This window comes from Acinonyx jubatus, chromosome B3, assembly GCF_027475565.1.
Source record: "Acinonyx jubatus isolate Ajub_Pintada_27869175 chromosome B3, VMU_Ajub_asm_v1.0, whole genome shotgun sequence".
Taxonomy (NCBI): domain Eukaryota; kingdom Metazoa; phylum Chordata; class Mammalia; order Carnivora; family Felidae; genus Acinonyx; species Acinonyx jubatus.
In genome coordinates, this window is record NC_069386.1 from 41652765 (window position 1) to 41677261 (window position 24497).

The 24497-nt window shown below is 44.5% G+C and overlaps 1 protein-coding gene and 1 long non-coding RNA gene across 11 annotated transcripts in view; one reads left to right on the top strand and one right to left on the bottom strand.

Annotated features, from left to right (window-relative positions):
* TLN2 (talin 2) overlaps positions 1-24497 on the bottom strand; it is a 433652-nt gene that overhangs the window by 308025 nt on the left and 101130 nt on the right. The gene's annotated exons all lie outside the window — the stretch shown is intronic.
* Positions 10801-24479, top strand: LOC128315925 (uncharacterized). The gene is made up of 3 exons (XR_008299134.1): positions 10801-11401; positions 22891-23036; positions 23259-24479. It is a non-coding gene; the product is annotated as an uncharacterized LOC128315925 (long non-coding RNA).

Sequence of the window (24497 nt, forward strand, 5' to 3'; positions counted from 1 at the left end):
AATGATCAACTAGGAAAAATTACTTGCAACTCTCACAATAAAGAACTTTCTTAAGACTTCCAACAAATGAACAATAAATAGACCAATAACCTAACAACAACAACAACAACAATGGCATCAAAGTATGACCATGCAACAAGGAAAGTCAGGAAAGGAGTTCTTTGAGAAGATGTTCAATCCCACTGATAAGAAAAACACGTATTAAAACTACAGCAGGACACTTTTTCATCTGTTGGAAAGACAGAGATCAAAAAGTCTAACAGTATGGATACAGGATTGGAGAAAGGAGAATTCCTTTACATCTTTCCTTGAAGGAGAAAAATTTGGTGTTGTCCATCAAGCTGTAAAATCTCTAGTTCTACTTTTAGGATTTTACTTTATAGACAAATTTATGTATACACCATATACTATTTATTCATGGATGTTAAGAACCCACCAAATATCAGAGACGAAAAAAATATCTATCAATAGAGAACAAGGGAAGTTATGATGCATCCACATGACAGAGGACTAAGCAGCCATTAGGGGAGCCTGGGGAACTCAGTTGGTTGAGCATCCAACTCTTGATTTCAACTCAAGTCATGATTCCAGGGTTATGGGATCTAGCCCTATGTAAGACTCTGTGCTGGGCATTGGAAACTGCTTAAGATTCTTTCACTCTCCTCCCTCTGCACTCTCCCCCACTCATGCACACACACTCTAAAGTGAAAATAAATTTTAAAAAAATAGGCAGTTCTCTAAGTACTGATATGCAAAGACCCATGAAATATAGAGCAAAACACTCGGAAGTAAACAGTATGTGATCACCTGTGCTTTAAAATACATAGAGTTGTGGGGCACCTGGGTGGCTCAGTTGGTTAAGCGTGCAACTTCGGCTCAGGTCATGATCTCGCAGTTCTTGGGTTCGCGCCCTGCATCGGGCTCTGTGATGACAGCTCAGAGCCTGGAGCCTGCCTCGGATTCTGTGTCTCCCTTTCTGCCCCTTCCCTTCTCGTGCTGTCTCTCTCAAAAGTAAACATTAAAAATTTTTTTAAAATATAGTTGTATATAATAATATACACATACTTGCACATTTGTCTACCCCTAGTTTATCTCTGGACAGACACATAAAACATAGGAGAAGCTGCCTGAGAGAAGGTACGTGACAGATGCAGGAAGAAGAATTACTGCCACCACATATCTACCCCCCATTTGTGCTCTGCTTATTCAGGAAAAAATAAAAATAACAATAACTAAGAGAGGCAGAGATTGGAAACAGGGTGGTGTGAAAGAAACCAACTAGGTGTTAAGTTGTAGCCCATTCTCCCCTACATCTCTCTTCAAGTAAGCAATCTGACGGTACTTGTTAAAAACCCTGAAAATATTCCTTCAGCCCATGTAATTCCACTTCTAGCAATCTGTCCCAGAATGCTGAAAAAGCTTTTTATACGAAGATGGCTGTTGAAGTATTACCTCTCATCATTAAACAATGCGAACAAGTACAATGGGTGTTGGTCATGCCTTTCAATAATACTCAGTTCTGCTACAGAGAAGAAGAGAATGAATGGATGAAACTTACAGGATACGTGACTTACAGAGGGTAAACAAGCACACAGCTTGTGTGACGTGGTAGCTACAAAGAAGTAGAACACACACGCACTGAACATAGATAGGAAGGGACAGAATGACCAAGTGGTCACCCAGTATTCTTGAGCAAACACCCAAATATGGTCACCCATTGGTGACACCCATTATGGCCCAGTTGGTGTATTATGGGAGAAGAAAAGCTCTTGATGTTCAACAGGAGCTTTGATAAGAGACACATGTGGCCAGGAATGCTTCCTCCTGAATTCCTGCAACAGACCAAGTGTATGGGGTCCAAGAATCTTCTGTTTTCTGAGCCCTCTGGCTCATTCTCAGTTCTGTCCTTGTAATCACATCATCAGGGAAGGGCATGATGGCTAATACACAGGATATACGAACACTACCCAAGCCAGGATACAAGTACTGTGGTCCACCTATCCTGCTGAACCTACATGCCTTAACCTAATCTCTCTCCTTCCTTCTTACTGTGTATTGAGATTGACACAAACTGAATTAATTTCAACACTTTAATTTGGTCTGGGGGCCCAATTTTGACTTCTTAGATAATGTCTTCAGAGCCTACCATACCATCAGGATAATTTTCCACCACTACAAATATAGCAAATGATCAGGTTAATTGATAAAGCCACTGAAGTGGCTGTATCAGTTTAAACCACGTTTACACAATTTGAAATAACATAAGCATTGCCAATATGAACTGGAAAATAAAAATATAAATATAAACTGTATTAAAAATTTCCTAATTTTATTCCAAGTATGCAAACATCTACTAAAAAAACTTTAAGGAGGGGGTGGTGCCTGGCTGGCTCAGTCAGAAGGCCATGAAATTCTTGATCTCAGGCCCATGAGTTTGAACCTGAGAGAACTTAAATAAAACTTAATAAAAGTAAAAAAACAACAACAACAACAAAAAACAACTCTAGGAAAAGCACTAAAATATTAACAACTGTCTCCAAGGTAAATACATGCATGTTGTGTTTAAAGTATTTGTTATATTTTACACGTTATTTTTATAATCTGGAGAAATAAGTTTTTAAATGTTGGGGTGCCTGGGTGGCTCAGTTGGTTGGGCGTCTGACTTAAGCTCAGGTCATGATCTTATGGTTCGTGGGTTGGAGCCCCGCATCGGACTCTGTGCTGACAGCTCAGAGCCTGGAGCCTGCTTCGGATTCTGTGTTTCCCTCTCTCTACCCCTCTCCTGGTCGCACTTTATCTCTCTCTCAAAAATAATTTTTTTTAAAGTTTTTAAATATGCACCGAAAGAGACTAGAAGGAAATCTATCAAAATGACAAATTGCTGTGGGTTTTGGAGTAACTATTTTATTCTTCCACTTTTGTATGAATTCAGTAATGATCGCCTTATACTTCTACAAAGATAAACAAAAAACACATTTTTCTCTTTGAGAAAAAGAGGCGGGCAGTGGTTAAAACCCACAAGATAAAAGCCAGCCCATGAAGCAAGAGTTAAAGCCTTACTATACTCAGCTATAAATCTCTGTGAACTCCAGGTTGAAATAAAATCTGTCCGAATCTTCCTATCTCAACTGTGGGAACAAGGTGGAAGTTTTCTGCAAGGTTCCCAAGGCAGGAGTTCATCTTTGGGACTGACTCACTACTATTTCCCCAAGGATGTGAGGTCACTTCTGTCCCTGAGAGATATTAGAGTGCAGTGACCCTCCTGCTGTGCTCAAACACCTGTACACAGTAACAAGTGATAAGCCAGGTGGATTCTTCCTTAAGTAAGGTTTGTCTTAAAGCCACCTGAGTGACTCAATAGATCAAGCACCTGACTTAAGTTCAGCAACTGACTTACCTCACAGTTGGTGAGTTCAAGCCCTGTGTCAGGCTCTGTGCTGACAGCTCAGAGTCTGGAGCTTGCACTTTGGATTCTGTGTCTCCCTCTCTCTATGCTCCTCCCCTGCTTACACTCTGTCTCTGTCTCTCTCTCAAAAAATAAAATAAACATTCAAAAAAAGTTTTTCAAGAAATTTCTTTTAAGAAAAGAAATTAAGAAAAAAAAAAAACAATACAGGCCAGTGGTTTCTTGAGGCAGAAGCATGAGAATTTTATCCCCATCCCCAGCAGTACAAGGCCAAAGGTCCCAGTTCAACTCGTCAGAACACTCAGCGTCCCTCCCAGAAGAGACCAAATCTTGCCATATAGTCAACATCACCTAAAATGCTCTCTGCAGAATCCAAAGAAAACTCCAGATTCTAGCGCCCAACACTTCACAGCCTCCCTAGTTGTACCAGCTGTAGGATGCGCTCCTCACCAAGGGTCCAAAATCCATCCCACATTCCCAACACCCATGTCCCTAGAACTTTCCCTTGAAGCCTTCCCAAGAATCAAAAAGAAGCTCATGGCTCGGGGTCTCTTTGGTACCATAAGGGCATGGGTGCACGTGCCTGCATATGTACACAAGTCTATACACCGGAGATGCACATATAGGGTGTAATGGACTCTGCACAGGCCATCTGTTGCTGTACGTCACGCGTACTGCAATACCCACACATATACTTAAGTCTAGTTAACACCACGGTCCAAGTCTTCCGTTACTCATTGCTTCATCTGCACACATACAGGATAAGCTCCCTGACGACCGGAGCCGGCGTCTGTAACCCTTCCATCACCTGCCACACAGAAACACGACTATCAAACTGGCCAAGAGAACCAGAAATCACTTGGGACAGAGTCTGTCAGAGATTCATTTGGACAGCATCCTAGTTGATGGAGACCTGAGGTTCTAAGTGTTTACTTCCCTTTGGAGGCAGGACACCTTTAAGATCTGAGGGACCCTACCCAGCAGATGAAGTCCATGAAACTACTGCAGGAAGATTCTCTGAGACCACTGTAATGAGCCAGGCCACCCCACAGCAGGGGCCACTCCTGGGTCCTGGTGTTGGCTTCCCTGGGCCTTGAAGGGGACCCTGAGGAAACGCAGTAGCATAGCCCGAGGAACGCATGCGTGCAGACCAGCAGCCAGAGTACCCAAGAACGATGGTTACCCATGTACATGCATCCGTGTCTCAAGACAATGCACCAGTGTTTTCATACTCATTAGAAAAACAGATATGGATTTTTCCCCTTGTTTTGTTTATTCCATTTGTTGAGTATCGACAGAAGAGAAAATAATAAATGCACAGTCTACCTGACCAAGCCCATCACTGCCACTCTTGACCACCCTTCGTGCCCAATTCTGGCATTAATGCAGAACTAAAGCCTCGCGGGGCACCTGGGTGGCTCAGTTGGTTAGGTGTCCGACTTCGGCTCAGGTCATGATCTCATGGTTCGTGAGTTTGAGCCCCGCGTCGGGCTCTGTGCTGACAGCTCAGAGGCTGGAGCCTGTTTCAGATTCTGTCTCTCCCTCTCTTTCTGCCCCTCCCCTGCACATGTTGTCTCCCTCTCCCTTCCTCCCTCTCTTATAAACATTTAACCACTTTTTTAAAAAGAAAAAAAAAAAAAGAACGAAAGCCTTTAGAATGCTCCTCTCCCAACTTCTCTTCCAGCAGTTCCCACTGGCAGCACAGGTACGGGCCCAACACCACACCACAGAGAGTCTTGAGGACACAGAGGATCAGCAAGCCTCGGAAGGATGGCAAGGCCGCGATGTAGACAGAGAAGGCAGTGGTGCTGAGTGCTGAGAGAGGACGGTGACATCCGGGAGGCCTCAGCTCTGCTGAACACCAACAGCACCTGGGGAGATACCACCCCCCCTGGGGCTCAGTCAGTACATCCCTTCAACCACGCCAGGGGTCTCTTTGGGCAAAACAGCCCACAAATGTAACTAAGCCCGGGTCCCATTTCCCGCAAGGCACAAGGGATACGCTATTACGAAAGGTACAATAAAAAAACCAAGTACAGGAAGCTAAAACGGCAAGAAAAAGCAGAATGAGCCAATTCTCACCATTTCTCATACCTGAGAAGATTCGACTGAACTCAGACATCACCACAGAAAAGAAATGGTCCTAACCTCAAGCACAGTTCTGCCAATGGCCCGAGAAAATATGTCCAGACAAAGAGGGTGGGGAGGTCCCTAAGGATCTGGCAAATGACCCCATTTCCAAAGTGAACACGGGGATATATTCAATCAATGCTAGTGGAACCGAGTCACAAACTCGTAAGCACAGGTTACTCACATGGTGCTTTTAAATCATCTCTAAAAGATGGGTATACATTCCAGGGAGTTCTGAGAACGTTGTACATATCCCCCTCATTTTGTATGAGAAGATGTGTCACCTAAGGACACATGGCTGGATTTAGCAACTTAGCTGTAAGAAGCAGATCGAACATAGCCAAGAGGCAGGGCAGGGTTCTAGATAAAAAAGATTTATAGCCAGACAGAATAGAACAAGAGTCATACAACCTTGAGCACGTGCCTTCCATTCCCCAAGACCCAGCCTCCTTACATGTCAAACTGGAACAGCGACAGCATTCTTGTAAAGAAGCTCTAACATGAACTAATGCACACAAACACCACGGTGGCAGCTAGAGTGAGGACTACAACATTGTTACTCTCATCCTTTCCAGCAACTTATGACTTGACATCAGTCATTTGCGTTGAGGGTCTCTTTTCCCCCTTGAGTACAAAATGAAGGCAGATACTTTCTGACGTGAAATCCTTTGGATTCTAAGCTCTTCTCTATTCACCTGATTAGGAGACCCATCATGGGCAACAGAAACAGACTGGAACTTCCAGATCTTACCAAAGTTTTTCAAACATCTGTAAAAATCCATCAAGAAAAGCAAACAGGGGCATCTGGGTGGCTCAGGTCGTTAAGCGTCTGACTTCGGCACAGGTCATGAACCCACGGTTCATGGGTTCAAGCCCATGTCAGGCTCTGTGCTGACAGCTCAGAGCCTGCAGCCTGCTTCATGCTCTGTGTCTTCCCATCTCTCTCTCTCTCTCTGCCCCTCCCCTGCTCACGCTCTTTCTCAAAAATAAACATCAACAAAAATTAACAAAGAGAAGCAAACATATAATACACATATGAACACAACCCAACTGATGGCAAATTCTAAAGCCAGAGGTCCGAATGAAGGTATAGACAACCATGACTTCAAATGACATCAGACTGGCATCTCATGACAGGCACAAGGCTGTCTAAGTTACATGATTTTATCTATTCCTTAGGAGTTTAAAGTCAAGGTGTGTGTCAAGTCGTATCTGAGGCTCAGAGAAAAGCAACTGGCTTTTGTCCCAGGAGAAGAGTTCCCCCAGGTTCTCAAGCCTGGGTTCTCTCTCCAGGCCACTCTGCCTCAGCACCACTGAGCTCCCGTGAGGAAGCCAAAATCGCTTCCCACCACACACCCCTGTGAGGATGGCAAGTATTCCATTAGAACAATCACTTGGAATATAAAATCCCTCCATTTACAGAGCTCCTATTCACAGTCTTTAAAAGGCAATGATTTTAATTTATGTACCAACAAGACAGTTTAATTCCCCTGCATAGAAAAGGCTAGGTTATCAGAGCACAGGAATGCTGGAACGGCCCAGAATTCCCATAAACAAGGAGTCCCAGGTGGTTTTAAGGGCTCTCCCTCCTAAGAGACTATCAGGGTAGGGATGTGTATTTACAAAATGCCTAACCGGGAAGCAGAGAGTAGTGTGTGTCAAATAACCCTACACCCTCAGCCCCTCGAAAGCAAATAGAAGCAGCACCTGGTGCGGGGGGGGGGGGGGGGGGGGAGGGAGGGGAGAGGGAGGGGAGGGGAGAGGGGAGAGGGGAGAGGGGGTGTGGCGGACTCGCTTCCCTACTGCTTTTGCCTCCAGGTCCCCAGCAAGACTGTGAGCTCTTCCCTGAGGTCTGTATGCTCAATATGGCTAAAGAATCCACGCTTACCTCACCACCAGAGAACTGAGCAATTCACTTGCCTTTAGTCTTTAATTTCTAACTGCCCCTTCCCCACCCCTTTTTTTTTAAGTAATCCATACAGTACTTACTCTTTAAAATTTATTGAAAGGTACCCACGGCCACTTTCCAGGTGTGCTCTTCGTGTGAAATACGTGCCAGTTATTGGAGTGCTGTTCCAAGCATTTCCACTAAATTAAGTTGCTACATCTTACTCTTGTTTGCTTGATATTTCAATTACTAACAACACATTCTCCCACTATGCCATGGCATTGTCAATTTCTCCCTGTGGCATTCAGTTACATTCTCTGTATATGAGAAACTACGTATTAAGGGCTAACAAGTGTTAGAATTATTACATGTACCCCATATACAGTGTGGCCGATTTTATTTTACAAGCAGCTTCAGAAACCGGGCAGACTTGCGTGTGAGACCCCAACTCCATCACCTGCTCTAAGACCTGTTTTCTCATCCCTAAAAAGTAATGTATACCTCGTTGAACATCACAGTTCCTCAGAGGCTGAACTAATACAATTCATCTAATACACGTAGCATAGTGCCCTTCTCTCAAAATGCTAGCTGCTAATAAAATGGTCTACAACCTAAGATCAGCCAGCTATTTATCAATATGGAAGTGGAACCCTGTGACCTGTCTATCAGGTGTTAGGATGGGGTGTGGGAGGAAGCAGATGTTTTATCCACAGTGTTTATTTCAGGGCTTAAAAGATGGCTAAATACAGGATGACAACTACCTCGTCCATACCTCACCAAGAATGGTAACTCACATGACAGCTCAAAACTCCATGTCCCCAACTTCATTGCAATTGCCCAGTCTACCTTGTCCTCTCTGGGATAGATTTCCTCTACTTGTTGGCTTGAGGACTGTGTTGAAACAGTTGCACAATGATACACTTTATATACTTCTGGTTCTGAGAAACACCTGGCTTATTTAAAGCAGTTAAGAGTTACCTTCCTCAACTGCAGGTAACTTGTGAAGGCTTATCCCTGACCCTGGAACCCATGGGATTGTGTGTATGTTTGTGTTTTGGAGGCGGGGCAGGGAGGGGGGTGGGATGTGTGTGTGAAAGCAATTTCAAGGCAGACCATTCATTTTGTTAACAGTTTCCAAATCCTCTATAACATTCTCCCACATCCCAGCGGGGAGAGCGAAATCTTTGTCAAAGTCAAAGTTAATTGCACATCAGAGGGAGAAGATGCAATTTTCCTCTCTGGCTTTTGAACTCTGAAATTGACGCTTGGGAGTCATTCTGTCCTGAAAATGTCAGCTGCAGGAAAATACAACAAAAAAAGGCAGAATAAACTAGCAAGGAAACCTGCCAAACAGAAGAACATTTTTAGAAAGCCTCAGGGGTTACCAAGTCACTCATTTGCTTTAAAATATAAAAAAGTAATAATTTTAGGAAAGAAAAACAAAATAACCACCCCTGCTTAAAAAAAAAAAAAATCCTGCAAAAAGGTTTTCGGCCCCAAATACACCGCCAACAGCTAACAGCAAGACCACAGGGTGTGCAGGAGGGTGCTGTGTTTGGCTGCCAGGATCTGGTACAGACCTGCCCACACAACTGGCTGGGCAGCACCATGTTAAGCTGACCCGCATTTCATTCATGAGACCTTGCTAAGCAGCCTCAAATCTTACTTGGAAACCAATCCCTTGATGAACTCTAGAAACCAACCAACTCTATAGCTGGCATCCCCCACCAAAAACATTTCCCCAGCATTTACTGACACAGGTTCTTTTTAATTTTTTTAAGTTAATTTATTTTCAGAGACAGAGAGACAGAGGGAGAGAGACAGAGGGAGAGAGGGAGAGAAAGAGGAAGAGAGGGAGAGAAAGAGAGAGAGAGAGAGAGAAAGAGGGAGAGAGAGGGAGGGAGAGAGAGGGAGGGAGGGAGGGAGAGAGAGGGAGGGAGAGAGGGAGGGAGAGAGAGGGAGGAAGAGAGAGGGAGGAAGAGAGAGGGAGGAAGAGAGAGGGAGAGAAAGACAGAGAGAGAGAGAGAGAGAGAGACAGAGGGAGGGAGAGAGAGGGAGAAAGAGGGAGAGAGACAGAGGGAGAGAGAGAGGGAGAGAGGGAGAGAGAGAGAGAAAGAGAAAGAGGGAGGGAGAAAGAGGGGGGGAGAAAGAGGGAGGGAGAAAGAGGGAGGGAGAAAGAGGGAGGGAGAAAGAGGGAGGGAGAAAGAGGGAGGGAGAAAGAGGGAGGGAGAAAGAGGGAGGGAGAAAGAGGGAGGGAGAAAGAGGGAGGGAGAAAGAGACAGAAAGAGAGAAAGAGAGAAAGAGACAGAAAGAGAGAAAGAGAGAGAAAAAAAAGAGAGAGAGAAAGATAGAGAGAGAAAGAGAGAGAGACAGAGAAAGAGAGCATACACAAGTGGGTAAGGAGGAGAGAGAGAATCCCAAGCAGGCTCCACAGTGTAGACCTAGAAGCGGGCTCCAACCCAGGCTCCGAGACCATGACCTGAGTCAGATGCTTCACTGACTGAGCCGCCCATGTGCCCCGACGTAGATTCTGTATTTCTTATTATCTTTCCTCTTACATAAAAGGGAGATGTCAGCCACTCAGACACCCCGGTTTCTCTATTCCTTAAGGGTCTCACCATTTGTCACTGATCCCAATGCAAGCACTTGAGTAATGTGTTCATAATGGGCCACATTGACCTCACTCCAGGGCCCTCATTCTTTGCTCTCCTCAAACACCACCACACAGACACGAATAAGTATGAGAAACCACTTATGGTCACCTCCCCCTTCAAGTTTCAGGTGTTTCAATACCTTTGGCCCAGAATTCAAATCACTGTCAACCTGTGTGAGGGACTAAAAGAATGACAGCAAAAAGAAGGTGTTGGCTTCAAGAGGCAACGCGCTCTCCTTCCTCCCAAACAAGCCACCAGGGCAAGTGGTAATTTAACCCTACACCCTGGTGAGGACAAAGTAGGCCAAGAAATTAACATACAGTCATCTCAAAAACTAAATTCCATACAAAATTAACATGCCCTATCCTAGCAAAATTAAAACCGCTTAAAAGCATAAAGTTGAACAAAAAATCAAAACGGCTGCACTCATGCTTCAAGGAAGCTCTATTTTAAATCAAGTAACCTTGGGGCACCTGGTTGGCTCAGTCAGTTAAGCATCTGACTTCAGCTCAGGTCATGATCTCACGGTTTGTGGGTTCAAACCCTGTGTTGGGTTCTGTGTTGACAGCTCAGAGCCTGGAGCCTGCTTCAGATTCTGTGTCTCCCCCTCTCTCTGCCCCTCCCCCATTCGCGCTATCTCAAAAATAAAAAAATAAACATTAAAAAATTCTTAAATAAGTAACCTTTCCCCTCTCTTCTGCAAACCTCCTCTCCTCCCTTCTTAGCCTTTTTTCAGGAACTCTGTACACCCTGAAAACATGACAAACAAGGCTAACAGCTCACACACAATACCTGTTGAAGCCAGCCAGATCTCTATTTCCTTAGAGCCCCCCGGCTAGTCCTGTCCTCTGGGGGGCAGGGGTGGCAATCCTGAAGGCCTTAGGCTGCTGCAGCCTCCTCTGTCCAGTAAAACAATAAAACCCTGGTTGTTTTGCATCCCAGACTCTATCTTCGCATTACCAGTTCCAGCTCTGGAGCACAGAGGTCGACATTCGACAACAAGTTCACGCAGTAGGAGTGAAAAGAAAGTCATCAAAGAGATTAGATTACTTGATGAAGCATCCTATCTCAGTCATATTTTAATCCTTCTGATTTTCCAGCTAATTAAGGTTTAACAGTCTGGTGGAACCAATTCAAACCCATTTCCATTCCCGGGACCCACCTCCAAAGTAACTCCAGTCAACTATTTGGCCAACAGGACTTCAAGCATTTTCCGTGCACATGGCAACTACCATTCAGCGAACACCTGTGATATGTCAAGTCCAAGTGTACAAACTCTTCATCTGTATCAATCCAGCTGCTGCTTTACACCTTCTCTAGGAGGTGGGTATTTCTAACGCACTTCCTGAGCAAAGACAGGCTCAGAAAGGCAGGCTATTCATCCAAGTCCATTCCCCCACCCCAGTATTAAGTAGAAGGTCTACAATAGATGGGACTTTTAAATCAACTACCAACTGAACACTGAACCTCTTAAATACACAATTTGATGCTCCTTTTCCTACTTAACGTTTATGGTCACCTTTCCATCCACCTCCTTGATCCCTGCACTGTGACTACAATTCATGTTTTGAAGAAAGATTTGATTTATTGTCCCACTGCCAACAGAGTGGTAGAAATAAAAGCTATATACAATTCTCTGTCTTCCTCCATTCATGACAGAAGCTTTCAGGGTCTTTTTTTTTTTTTTTTTTAGCCACTTCAGAAAGTTTCTGTGAGTGTTGTATACAAACATTTATGTGTGCACATGTAACTTGCTCAGCCCTCGTACCTTCAACAAACTTCGGAAAGAAATTTCAGATTCTTCCGAAAAGCAGGGAGGTAGACAAGGGCCATTCCTTTTCAGAAGGGACAATTAAGGAACACAACTTTGGGAGATATGTAATTCTACCAAAGCCGATACTTGAGATTCTCCCAAAAAAGATGGCATGTATTCCTTAGTTCTTGGCTCAACATTTTCTTTCTCCTTTTTTTAAATAGTGACTGAAAGATTTTTAAAACTTGAGGAACATTTTCTTGGAAATAGTATTTCAACTTCACATATGCACAATACACTCCTTCCAGAAATGATACCTTATTAAACATCATGTAGCCAATGTTACAGCTTTCAGCCATCAAACAGAAACTAGCTGCAACAAATTACAGGCTGTGCCCCTGCCACTTTCCTGTTTCCCCCCCCCCCCCCCCCATCACTTTTGCTTCCCAGACTGATCCTAGCAACTGGCCTACCCTTCACGAATCAGCCTATCAAGACAGAAGGATACTGGAGTCCTCAATTTTCAATTCTCTATTTTGCAGAGAGGCAGAGCTTCCAAGGTTAAGCTGATTTAATATGCTATCTTCATATCCTGCTAATCATTTAAATTGAAAAGGAACAGGAAGCCAATTCCCTCACTGTCTCGTGCGACGAGGCACTAGGGTAGCAGCTTCAAATGAGGGCGTGAGCAGTAACAGAAAAAGCAACCTGGCCCAGGCCAAGACTCCCTTCACTTGGCTCCTATGAATCCTTATGAGATATTTATAAACATAAGTGAGAAATACCTCCCCCCCCCCCGCCCCACCCAAGGGTGCTAGGCCAACCAACTCAGTGTGGCAGTGAGGTGTGTTTTATACAAAAAGCCAAGTCAGGACAAGGGGGTTTAACAGGGCTCATCAGGCCCATGTAGCAGGTTTAACAGGCACAGTTGTAGTCATTACAGTATGTTCTGGAGCCTGCAGGCTGAGCTCACCCAGCTCTCCAGGTACAGCTCTAGGACCTTCACCAAGTTGCTTCATCATTTAATGCCTCAGTTTATCCCTAAGATGGGAATAATATTAACTACCTCTGACAATGTTTATGAGGCTTAATACTACTAACCCCACTTAGAACTTTGGGCGGCACAAGTGCCCAGTAAATCTTAATTTTTTTTTTAAGTTTATTTTTGAGAGAGACAGAACGTGAGCAGAAGAGGGGCAGAGAGCGCGGGAGACAGAATCCGAAGCAGGCTCCAGGATCTGAGCTGTCAGCACAGAGCCCGACGCAGGGCCCGAACTCACAAACCATGAGATCATGACCTGAGCCGGAGTCCAACGCTTAACTGACTGAGGCACCCCATCGTGTTTCAGCATTACACTCTATCCCGCACTAAAAAGACAACACCAACAGTGGCTCTCTACTGTGTGCCATGCTTTCGCATGCATTATCCCAATTGGTCCTTCCAACACTCTGATGAGGCAGACAGGAATGTAATAACGTCGTTTACAAACCTGGGGCTCAACCAAGTTTCAGCTCTTACCCAGTATCCTATGCTAGTGACCTGAGATCTGAACCGAAGACTATGGCCTCCAAAAGCCATGCTCCTACCAACCCAAGCCCTATATGCCTTCCTGCCTTAGACATAAGCAACTCAAAGGAGGACATTTAATGAGTCTTCACGATGTGCTAGGCCAATGTCAGGGCTCAGAGCAACGTGATGGATAGGAAAAACCATCACTCCCATTTTCCAGACAAGAAAACAGAGGTTTCAATAGCTCAAGGACTGTGTGCAGGAAAATCGAACTATGAACTTAGGTAAGCCAGGAGAAGGCTACGGGGCCTCTCATCATTGCTTCAGCAACAAGAGAAAAAGAGGATCCATTTGCTCAACAAACGGTGCAAAGTAAACCTTTGTACCATCAAATCACTGTGTTCCAAAGAAGAGTGAACATGTTTGTTTGTTTTTCACAGTGGGAAATTGGCTAAGACAGGAAGCTCCTAGTTTTCTCATAATAACACTAGCTGTATGTTTGACTTTTTAACAAAATTAGAATCTAAGTAGAATCTCCAAACAACCTCCAGGCCAAAGTTATTTTTGCTAAAAAGTAAATAGGCACAAAATTAAAACGCTGGAGAGAGGAATAATTAGATTCATTACAAAACAGCAATCACCACTTCATTTTTCTCCACTGCCCTACAAAAGGGGGTGGGGAAAACAACCACAACCCCTAACAAATTGAAAAAGGAGAAGAACAACATTTTTGCTTGGGGCATCTTTGTTTCTATATGAATTCAATAGTCTTTTTTCCAAACAAAAACATGAAACCTCCCATTTTATTCCAAACTGAAAACTTCGAACTTTACTTTGATTTCCACGGAGAGCAGTTTACATGTTTTAAAACAAACAGACAACAACAAAAACAAAACACCAACAAAACAACACCAACAACAACAAAAAAAAATTAAAACACACAGGGGCACCTAGGTGGCTCAGTTGGATGGGCGTCCAACTTTGTTTGGCTCAGGTCATGATCTCACGGTTCATGGGTTCGAGCCCCATGTCGGGCTCTGTGCTGGCAGCTCAGAGCCTGGATCCTGCTTCCAATTCTGTGTATTCCTCTCTCTCTCTCTGCCCCTCTCCCGCTCATACTCGGTCTCTCTCAAAAATAAATAAACATTAAAAACATTAAAACACACACACACACACACACACACGACAAAGTGGAGGGCTTAGCCTTCAAGAGCAGTAAGGCTGGACCAACTAGAAGAGGTAAGGCACAGATGCAGCAATGGGGGTGGGGGATAGGGAACACTGAAGGGATAAAATGGGAGGAATGAGGTCATTATACCCCAAATTAGTAGTAACAATCTCTGTTGCTGTCCTTGGCTGCAAAAACGTGTACCTCCATCATTAACCCTCCCCCCAAAATCTGACTAGCTCAATCACCCGTCTTCACTGATCTCTGATCTCTAGTGAAACAGTACCAGTGAGGAGTTGCCCACCTGGTGTATTGGGGGAGGGGGGCAGTCCACACTATCTTCCAAGCTCCAGCATCAGAGCGATACCATTACTTGATGGTCCACATGAAACCCACGTTTCCTCCTCTCTTTCCACATCTCTACAGAAAAACTCAGGACCAGGTTTCTCAATACACAATTGTTCCTCCTTATCACTTAATTGATGACTTCACCTCCAACCTGAAACTCCACACAAAATGCTCAAAAACTTACCGCTACCAAAATGATGCTAGGCACAGCTAATCAAAATGAATGCATAATGTAAGGCAAAGGAGCTCCGCCTGCCAGAACCCCTGTCCAATTAAGCCAGGAAAGCAGAGACTGATGGCATGGGAGGCAGAAGGACATCAGGCCTTCAACCAGGGGAAGAAATAGGAGGCTGGAAGTGAAATCCATACAGTAGCAGCTGTCTCCAAGCAGGCATGCATCCCAAGGGTAAATCAAAGGAACGGAAATAACTGGAGGTCAGTAACAACTCCATAAAGTCAATGTCTTCCCTCCTGTGACAGGTAAATTGTATCTTATTGGTAGTCAAAGCCAATCTTGAGTGAGATTCAGAATTTCAGGGAGAGCAGCACAGCTCCCAATTAGATGTTCACAGAATAGGAATAGGACCAAAATAAACGCACAACCCACGTGACAACATTCAGGACACAAAGCCAGGAGGGCAGGATTCTGTGTGTCATTTGCCTAGAGGAGAGAATGGGAAGATCACACATTTTGCTGAACCCGATTTAAAAGCTCTCATTTCATTACAGATAGCCAACAGACACTTGAAAAGATGCTTGGTATCACTCATCATCAGGGAAATGCAAATCAAAACCACGATGAGCTATCACCTCACACCTGTCAGACTGGTTAAAATCAACACCAGAAACAAGTGTTGATGAGGATGCTGAGAGAAAGGAACCCTCCTGCACCATTGGTGGGAATGCAAACTGGTGCAGCCACTCTAGACAGTAGTATGGAGATTCCTCAAAAAGTTAAAAATGGAACTAACCTATGATCCAGTAATCATACTACTGGGGATTTACTCAAACAATACAAGAATACTAATTTCAAGGGATACATGCACCTGTATGTTTATTGCAGCGTTATCCCCAAACTATGGAAGGAGCCCAAGTATCCATTGACTGATGAATGGATAAAGAAGATGTGGTAGACACATACAATGGAATGTTACTCAGTTATAAAAAAGAATGAAATCTTTCCATTTCCAAATGACATGGATGGAGCTATACAGTATAATGCTAAGCAAAACAAGTCAGTCAGACGAAGACAAATATGATATGATTTCACACAGTTGCAGAATTTAAGAAACAAAACAAAGGAGCCAAAGGCAACAAAGGAGCGAGAGAAAGACCAACCAAGAAACAGACTCCTCACTCTAGAGAACTGTTACCAGAGGAGAGGTGGGTGGGGGATGGGTGAAATAGGTGAAGGGGATTAAGAGTACACTTATCATTCTCACAGTTCACGAGTTCAAGCCCCGCTGGCAGCTTGAAGCCTGGAGCCTGCTTCAGATTCTGTGTCTCCTTCTCTCTCTACCCCTCCCCCACTCATGCTGTCTCTCTCTCTCAAAAATAAAAACATTAAAAAAAATCAAAAAAAAAAGAATACACTTAACATGATAAGCCTGAGTCACATACAGGACTGTGGAATCCCTACATTGTACACCTGAAACTAACACTGTATGTTAACTCTACTGGAATTAAAATGAACAACTTAATTAAACAGAATAGATTTTACAGCAGGACAAAAAAAATGAAAACATCAGCTCTTATTTCTCAACACCATACATCAATTGTGAGCACCCCCATTTTTTCAGCCCTCTTTGAATACTGCCTTACCCTGTCAGTCAGTAAGAGAAGTCAAGCTGCAACCAGAACCAAGGAAGACATGGTCCTACTTAGACAACTCATTTTACTTCTCTAAAACCTGTGTCTCCATCTGCGAAATGAGACGGCTGGACGAGATAACCAAGAAGGCACAGTGGAATTCTCTTGTCTTCAGTTTGGGGATTCTTCTGTCCCACTGTTGGTGACCTCTGGGCCATGGTTCTGTCATAGCAGAGCTTCCTTTCCCCCTACTCAGGACATAGTTGAAAAGGAAGCTGACAAGCATGGGTTTCAGTATGGCACTGCATGGGAGGGACATGTTACAAGTGTAGCTGGTGTAAGGCAAAACCAAGATGTATGAAGAAAAGGCAAACAGTGCCTAAATGAGGCATGTCAGGTATGTTGTGGATTTCCTTTTTTGCTTTTAATTTTTTTTAATGTTTATTTTTGAGAGAGACAGAGCTTGAGTGGGGGATGGACAGAGAGGGGGAGACACAGAATCCAAGGCAGACTTGAGGCTCTGAGCTGTCAGCAGAGCCCGACGTGGGGCTCAAACTCATGAGCCACGAGATCATGACCTGAACTGAAGTTGGATGCTCAAATGAGCCACGCAGGAGACCCAGTGCTGGATTTACTTCTATTTTACGATCTATCCACCACCAAAAAAAAAAAAAAAAAAAAAAATCATTCACAGGAGTCTGACCTAAGAACACAAACATGTATACAGGGCAGTTACAATGAAGATAAAATTAAAAAGCATATGGGTGTTTTCTCTGTAATCAGTCATTGGTAGCATGTTCTACACAGTTAAGCCTAAGGGTAACTTCTTCATAATTAACAACCTTGCAAACCTCTCACATCCCTTCCTTAAGTGAAACTAATCATCAGAAAGCTTACTAAATTGGACAAGTAGGACCTGAAGTATTTCTCTCTTAAAGAAAAGGGGAAAAAACAAATTCGGCAGCAAGACTACATATCACTGTTTCTTCAGCATCGTCAAAATCTGGAAACTACAACCATTTCTACTGGCAATAAAATGGATCAGTCACGATATATTCACACAGTAGGTTACTCTCCTGTAATAAAGACGAACCAACTGTTGATAGTAACAGAGACATAGATGAATCTCATAGACAGCGCTGAACTCAAATCAGCAACAGGTAACTAATTGCTTTTACCAGCAATTAAATTTCCTTTTATCAGGAATTAAAATTACATTGGTTGGGGGCAGAAGGCTAAGGACAGCCGTCTACCATATGGATGTAAGCACAAGATGAAAAAAATCAGAGAACTTGGATAAAAATCTTGGCCTTAGAATGGGCCTCAGACCCTGCGCTCTGCAGCTATCCTTTGACAGAGGACACAGCAAGTGGGTGGGGAGTTCAAAGTCACATGTGCTCTTACATGGCAGATCTGAACCTCAGCACCACACCAGCTCCTCCCTGTACAGTGTTCCCAACTTACCTTTCCGCTCTCCTTGGTGTAAATGTCACATGTGAGAAAAATACATGTTGCTGGTTCACTTTCTTTAGGTGAAGTTTGTGCCTCCCGGGTTTAGTAATTCCACTCAGGATAAAGATGCAACTGACTAACACTCCCCAGTAGCTCTGCCAGTTACTTAGTGACGATACCCGTTGAATACTCACTCTAATGGCTGCTGAGAGATTAAATGCAATGTATAACTCTCCACGCTTTTAACACTTCAATTATGATCACAACATGACACAGAATTTATTTCCCTGATTTGAGATAACACACCCAACCCATGGTCATCTTCTGCCAAATGTGGTACCCAGGAACTGCTATAACCTCTTCAACAGTACGTGAACATCAGGCTGCATTTACATGCTAGTGACTACTCAATGAGTTACCACTCTTTTTTTTCAATTCTTTTTTTAATGTTTATTTGTTTTTGAGAGAGAGATAGACTTGAGCTGGGGAGGGGCAGAGAGGGAGACACAGATTCCCAAGCAGGCTCCAGGCTCTGAGCTGTCAGCACGGAGCTCGACGCGGGGCTCAAACCCATGAACCGTGAGATCACGACCTGAGCCGAAGTTGGACGCCCACCCAACTGAGCCACCCAGGCGCCCCTGAATGAGCTACCATTCTTAAAGAACTTCATCTAAAACAAGTTCTGAAAGATCTTCGAGGCAAACAGAGGTCACATTAAAACTTTGTTCCCAACATATCATACATACTTTTCAAGGGAGACCCCTGGGGAGCTTTCTGGAAGGTGTCACACATTTGACCTTATTTAACAGAATTAGATTTCACTGACACAATGCATAAGGTTTTAGTTATTTTTTTTTTCATAACACTACCAACATAATGCAATCAGGCAAAACCTCATTCATCGTCTATTCAAAACTTTGGCTCTCAAAAAGAGCCTCTGGGAAATGAACTACTGAGAAGAACAGAGAAACAGTTGGCGCTATGTGCCTATTAGGCTAATAGCCTTCAGGAGTTTTGTGACAAGAGGAAAAGGGGCAAGTCATTGCGTGTGCTGTGCATATAGACTCAACAAAAAAGTGGAAAGGTATGCGCTCCAAATTATAGGAACGTTGAAATGGGAATTTCTGCCCACTCCTTAAGAAGGAGTTGTCTGTCAGTCTTTCTTTTACCTCAGTTGTGGGGGGAGTTAGTAAGAGATCTGGACCATTCCCTGCTCTTAGTAAAGACAAAAATCCATGAACTAGAGCCAGTCAGAGGTAGCGTCAACAGCCTGGGCTACAGGCTTCTACGCCACTCTCATCTCTAACTGCACAGTACCATCCAGGCTCCAGGAGGGTTTGCTAGTCCGTATTTACTGAGCGCCTATCTCACAGAGCTTCTTGCACACCCTACTGAGACTGGGCACTAAGCAAAGAACCAGCATTTATCATGTGCTTCCCATGTTACCAACACTCCACCGGGCCCCTTACGTGTCTTATGACCCCCCTGTAAGGCAAGAGCAATGGGCCATTTCACTGACGGGGAACTGGAATGCTGACGGACTTGCCCGAGGGCAGAGCTCAGGGTTGGCAGAAGTAAATCCAGGTCTCTGTGACTACCGGATGCCCTCCCTCCCCAGAGATAAAGCAGATCCACCACTTGGAACAGAGCATAGAGCTCTGTGACCAAGCAAAAAGACACCAGCACTGTGGTGACAGAACAAGTCATAGAAGCTCAAGCAAGGAAGATACAATTGCCTACCTGAAATGCAGGTACTAGGTGGACCAGAACACTCTCCTCAAAGGAAGAATCATAGAAGCTGGGCTTTGAGGGACAAAGTACACACTTATACCTAGTAGTAGGAGGACAAGCACAGCAGGCAAAGGGAAAACCTGGCAAAGGACGAAGGTCTATGGAGTAGAAGGGAAATCTGGCTGGACTGCACAGGGGGTGGTACAGGGAGAGGAGGCAGGAATAGGAGGTCATTCTTGTGGACAAGGACTCTGGCGGCCAACATGCTTTAGATGTCATCCCTTTGGGAACCAAGAGTCTCAGAGGCCATCTTACTCAACTTGAGCTACTAATTCTGGGGCACCTGGGGGCTCAGTGGGTTAAGCAACCAACTTGAGCTCAGGTCCTGATCTCACAGTCCCTGAGTTCAAGCCCCACAGCAGGCTCTGTGCTGACAGCTCAGGGCCTGGAGCCTGCTTCAGATTCTATGTCTCCCTCTCTCTATGCCCCTCCCCAGCTCATATTGTCTCTGTCTCAAAAATAAACATTAAAAATTTTAAAACAAAATACACTGGGTGGCATATAAGTCCACAGAAATTTATCTCAGTTCTAGAGGCTGGTAGTCCAAGACCAAAGTACCAGCTGACTTGGGGTCTGGTTCATCTACTGATTCATAGATAATGGTCTTCCTGCTGTGTCCTCAACACGGCTGAAGGGTGAGGCAATTTTCTCAGACTTTTGTAAGTGCCTTTATTAGGCACTAATCCCATTCCTGAGGGCTCTACCCTCATGACCTAATCACATCCCAAAGGCCTCACCTCCTAATACCATCACACTGGGGTTAAGGGTTTCAAAATATGTATGAGAGTAGGGGAGCACATAAACATTCCGTCCATAATAAAGGGCCTCAAAATGAGGAAGAGGAAGGTTTATGAAAGACCAAGTGTTCAATTCTGCAGGTTAGATGCACAAAACAGATGTTACCAATCCATACCGAAGAGAACAGCAATACAGATCTTCAAATGTCCAAAGAACGCCTTTTCCTAAACACCCTGACCCAAACCTAAAATGCAGTACAGAAGATTTTGGCAGGATGGGGTCTCCTTCCGAGAAATTGAGCTACTGTGGACAAATTACACATCAACAAATACCCCCCAATTTTATTTACCTTCATGCAAGTGCCCAATGCAAATAGGGCCCAGAAGTGCTATGTGAAACTGGTGCTCAGTAAATATGGGGTAACAAACCCTCCTAGAATTACCAAACCCAAGAATTAGCAATAGTTGGTTCTACGTCTACCAAGCTAATGCAATTACAGAACTTCGAAAGTCACCCCTTAGAAGAAAAATATCAAGTCCGAAAGGCAGTCGTGTCTCTGAGCAATTACCCTCTATATCTAAGTATATTAATAAACATCTTCACCGGAAAGGCAGAGGACTTGATTTAGGCCTGACAAGCCTCGAGAGCAATCTAGGTTTCTATGACACTTTCTAGCTTTCTAGAAAAAGTCATCATGCTACTAAGGATCAGTATGTCAAAAATAAAGCAAAGGTTAAACATAGAACAGTATTTTTTCAACCAAGAGACTTTTCTGAACCAGGAGATGCCCAGATAATGATCCACGCAAAGAAAAGAGACAGAACATACTCAGCCAGAGGGCCCTAGAAGTTCTTTCAAAGAAATCTAGCTGTTTGACCATTGAAAGGCTAAGACTGATCACTGCCATGACAGACACAAACCATCCAGAGACCTCGCGGCACCATATGGGTGTGTCATGCATGAAATGGGTACTAACCACGTACTTCTCAGCCTCCAGTTGTGAGCCACGACAGACACTTCCTTCAGGAATCAGCTGAGACCAGACACTGAAACCCAGGGCACCACAAGGAGGAAGGGAAGTCAGAGCCCCTCACAGATGGTGCAAAACCAACCAGGGTCACTGTGGTTTTAAGACGGTGGCTTCACAGGGGGCACCTGGGTGGCTGAGTCAGTTATGTTTCCAACTTGGGGTGAGGTCATGATCTCATGGCTCATGAATTTGAGCCCCACGGTGGGGTCTGTGCTGATAGCTCAGAGCCTGGAGCCTGCTTCAGATTCTGTGTCTGTCTCTCTCTCTCTCTCTCTCAAAAATAAACATTTAAAAAAAATTTTTAAATACATATTCTTTGGAGGGGTGCCTGGGTGGCTCAGTCAGTTAGGCCATTGAGTTCAGCTCAGGTCATGAACTCACGGTTTATGACTTTGAGCCCTGCATTGGGCTCTGCTTCAGATTCCGTGTCTCCCTCTCTCTGTCTCTGCCCCTACCCTGCTCATGATCTCACTCGCTCTCAAAAATAAACAAACATTAAGAAAATTTAAAAAGAAATGGTGGCTTCTCAGAAAGATATCCCAAAAGAGACCATCTCAAGATCTATTTTCTTGTTTTCACTCAAGAAATCTAGGAAAATAGCGTTGCTTATTCCACCCTAGCTCCAAAGACCAGTTTGAAGACAAATTGCCTCATCCTCAGTTGGTTACATTAATCTCTAGAAATTCCCTAATGGTCCATCCATCAGTGAAACTGGGGTTGATCCTTTACATTCAGGGATGAACTCCACCAAATATGGCTACATCCTCCCATAAAACCTCCTGTCAGTGGCAGACAAGAGTGGGAGGTGTTCCCACAGGGGTGCATAGGGGTGTGCAGCAGGTAAGGGAGTTACAAGATCAGTGTGACATCCTCTTCATGTCAAGTCCATCCTCTTAAAATATTTGAGAAGACTATCATTTTCACAGTAAAACAGAATGCACTATGGGATGGAATGTGAAACCCAAGCATTGGTAACAAAAAAAAAGGGGGGGGGTGGGGGAGAAAAAGAATTCCAGGAAATTTTCACAAGCCTCCAGCAGGCGGTTTGGAGCCACGGCCCAACTCTTTTGGGATACAGTGTTGGATTTTTTTTGTGACAAAATATAGGGTAGTTCCTATATTCTCATCAGCCCTTACCCTTAGAAACATGTGTCAACATGAAACGCTGAGTAAGAGACTCCTCAGGTGCCCATATTTTGTACCATGTTCACAGACCACTGATACCAAGTGCTGCTTGTAGCTGCCTCATCATGTGATCTAGACACAGCACAACGACAAGGAGGGGGTCAGTGGCTGGACGTCACTCCTAATTAAGGACAGAAGGAAAAGCCTGGCACTAAGCAGCAAAGACAGCACAAAGTAAGATTTCCACCAATATCGTAGGAAAGGACTGTCCGAGTGCTTCAACAGCGTAATACTATCTGGGACCAAGGAGCCCTAGGTCAATCTGTGCACTTTAACTTGCACACTTACCTTTTCCAGACTGAAGCAGAGCATATGGTGTCACTTTACGCCATGTACTAGGATTCTCTAGACGTTGTTTTCTTCCGTGCCTATTACACACATTTTATTGATTCTCAGAATTGTTCAAGGGCCTGGAGGCATCCAGTGGGAGAGAGAAAGGGCATTTCTTGGTGACCAGGTGCTCACGGTCTACTTTACCGCAATAAGCAAGACACCCTACCAAACCATCAGCCTGGATTGAGTCCAACAGTACCAAGCATGGATTAATGGAGCAAAAGGAACACAGTTCCATGTGGAACTCCAGATTATAAAGATGACAAGTCACAGCTTAAGTGACAGGCTAAGTCCCGGGCCCAGCTCAAAGAACTAGTATCTTATGATGTGTCGGGCAACACCTATCTGTTACCTATGTGTAAACATCACATACCCCTTTCTAGATCATCTCATTACCTCAAAGATCTCACTCTTGCATAAGGAAAGCATTAATATGTCCCTGTTTTACAGCTTGAAAAACAGAAATTCAGACACTGACTTGCCCAAAGGCCCAAAGCCACTAAGCCAACCCAAGTCTGACTGACCCTGAAGCTGTGTGCCCCATGTGTGCCCAGAGGGTGGGCCACTACCTCGCAGGGCTGGTACTTCTGAACCCACTCCCAGGGCCCTTGAGCAGAGAGCACGCTCTAGTGGATCCCCAGGGCTGACGCTGAAGAGCTGGCAGCACCCATCAGGAGCAGGGGCAGTCCCACAGGCCATTTGGGGCACTGGGACCACATCTTACCAGTTCATTTTGGAAACTGCGTAACTAAAGCAGCCAGGGACAACATCAAAAAGACTGATCAAGTACTGACTATTGGGAAGGTTCTAACCTTAAAATTGTTCCTTTCTGTTAAAAAGTTTATTTCACATGCCTTACAAAATTAGATTTTTAAATCCAGCATTAACTTGAAACTAACGTTCCTAACCCAACCCCAGCCTTCAGGTTTCCTTTTTTGATTGGGAAACAACAGGAGTGGAGAATGCATCCAAACCCACTGGATTCTCTCTCTTAAGGGAACTCCAAGCAGTGAAGGGCAGAATAGAGGGAGGGTGTCCTAGGCACAGAGGTGGGAGTCAGCTCTGCAAGCCAGGCCCTCACCACCCCCACACACATCTAGGGTCCTGTTGGGCAATGAGGCACGCAAACGCCTCGATTTTTCAAGAAATTTATTTTCTGGGGCGCCTGGGTGGTACAGTCCATTCAGCACCCAGGTCTTGGTTTCAGCTGAGGTCAGGATCTCATGGCTTGTGGGTTTGAGCCCTACGTCAGCCTCCACGCTGACAGCATGGAGCCTGCTTGGGATTCATTCTCTCTCTCTC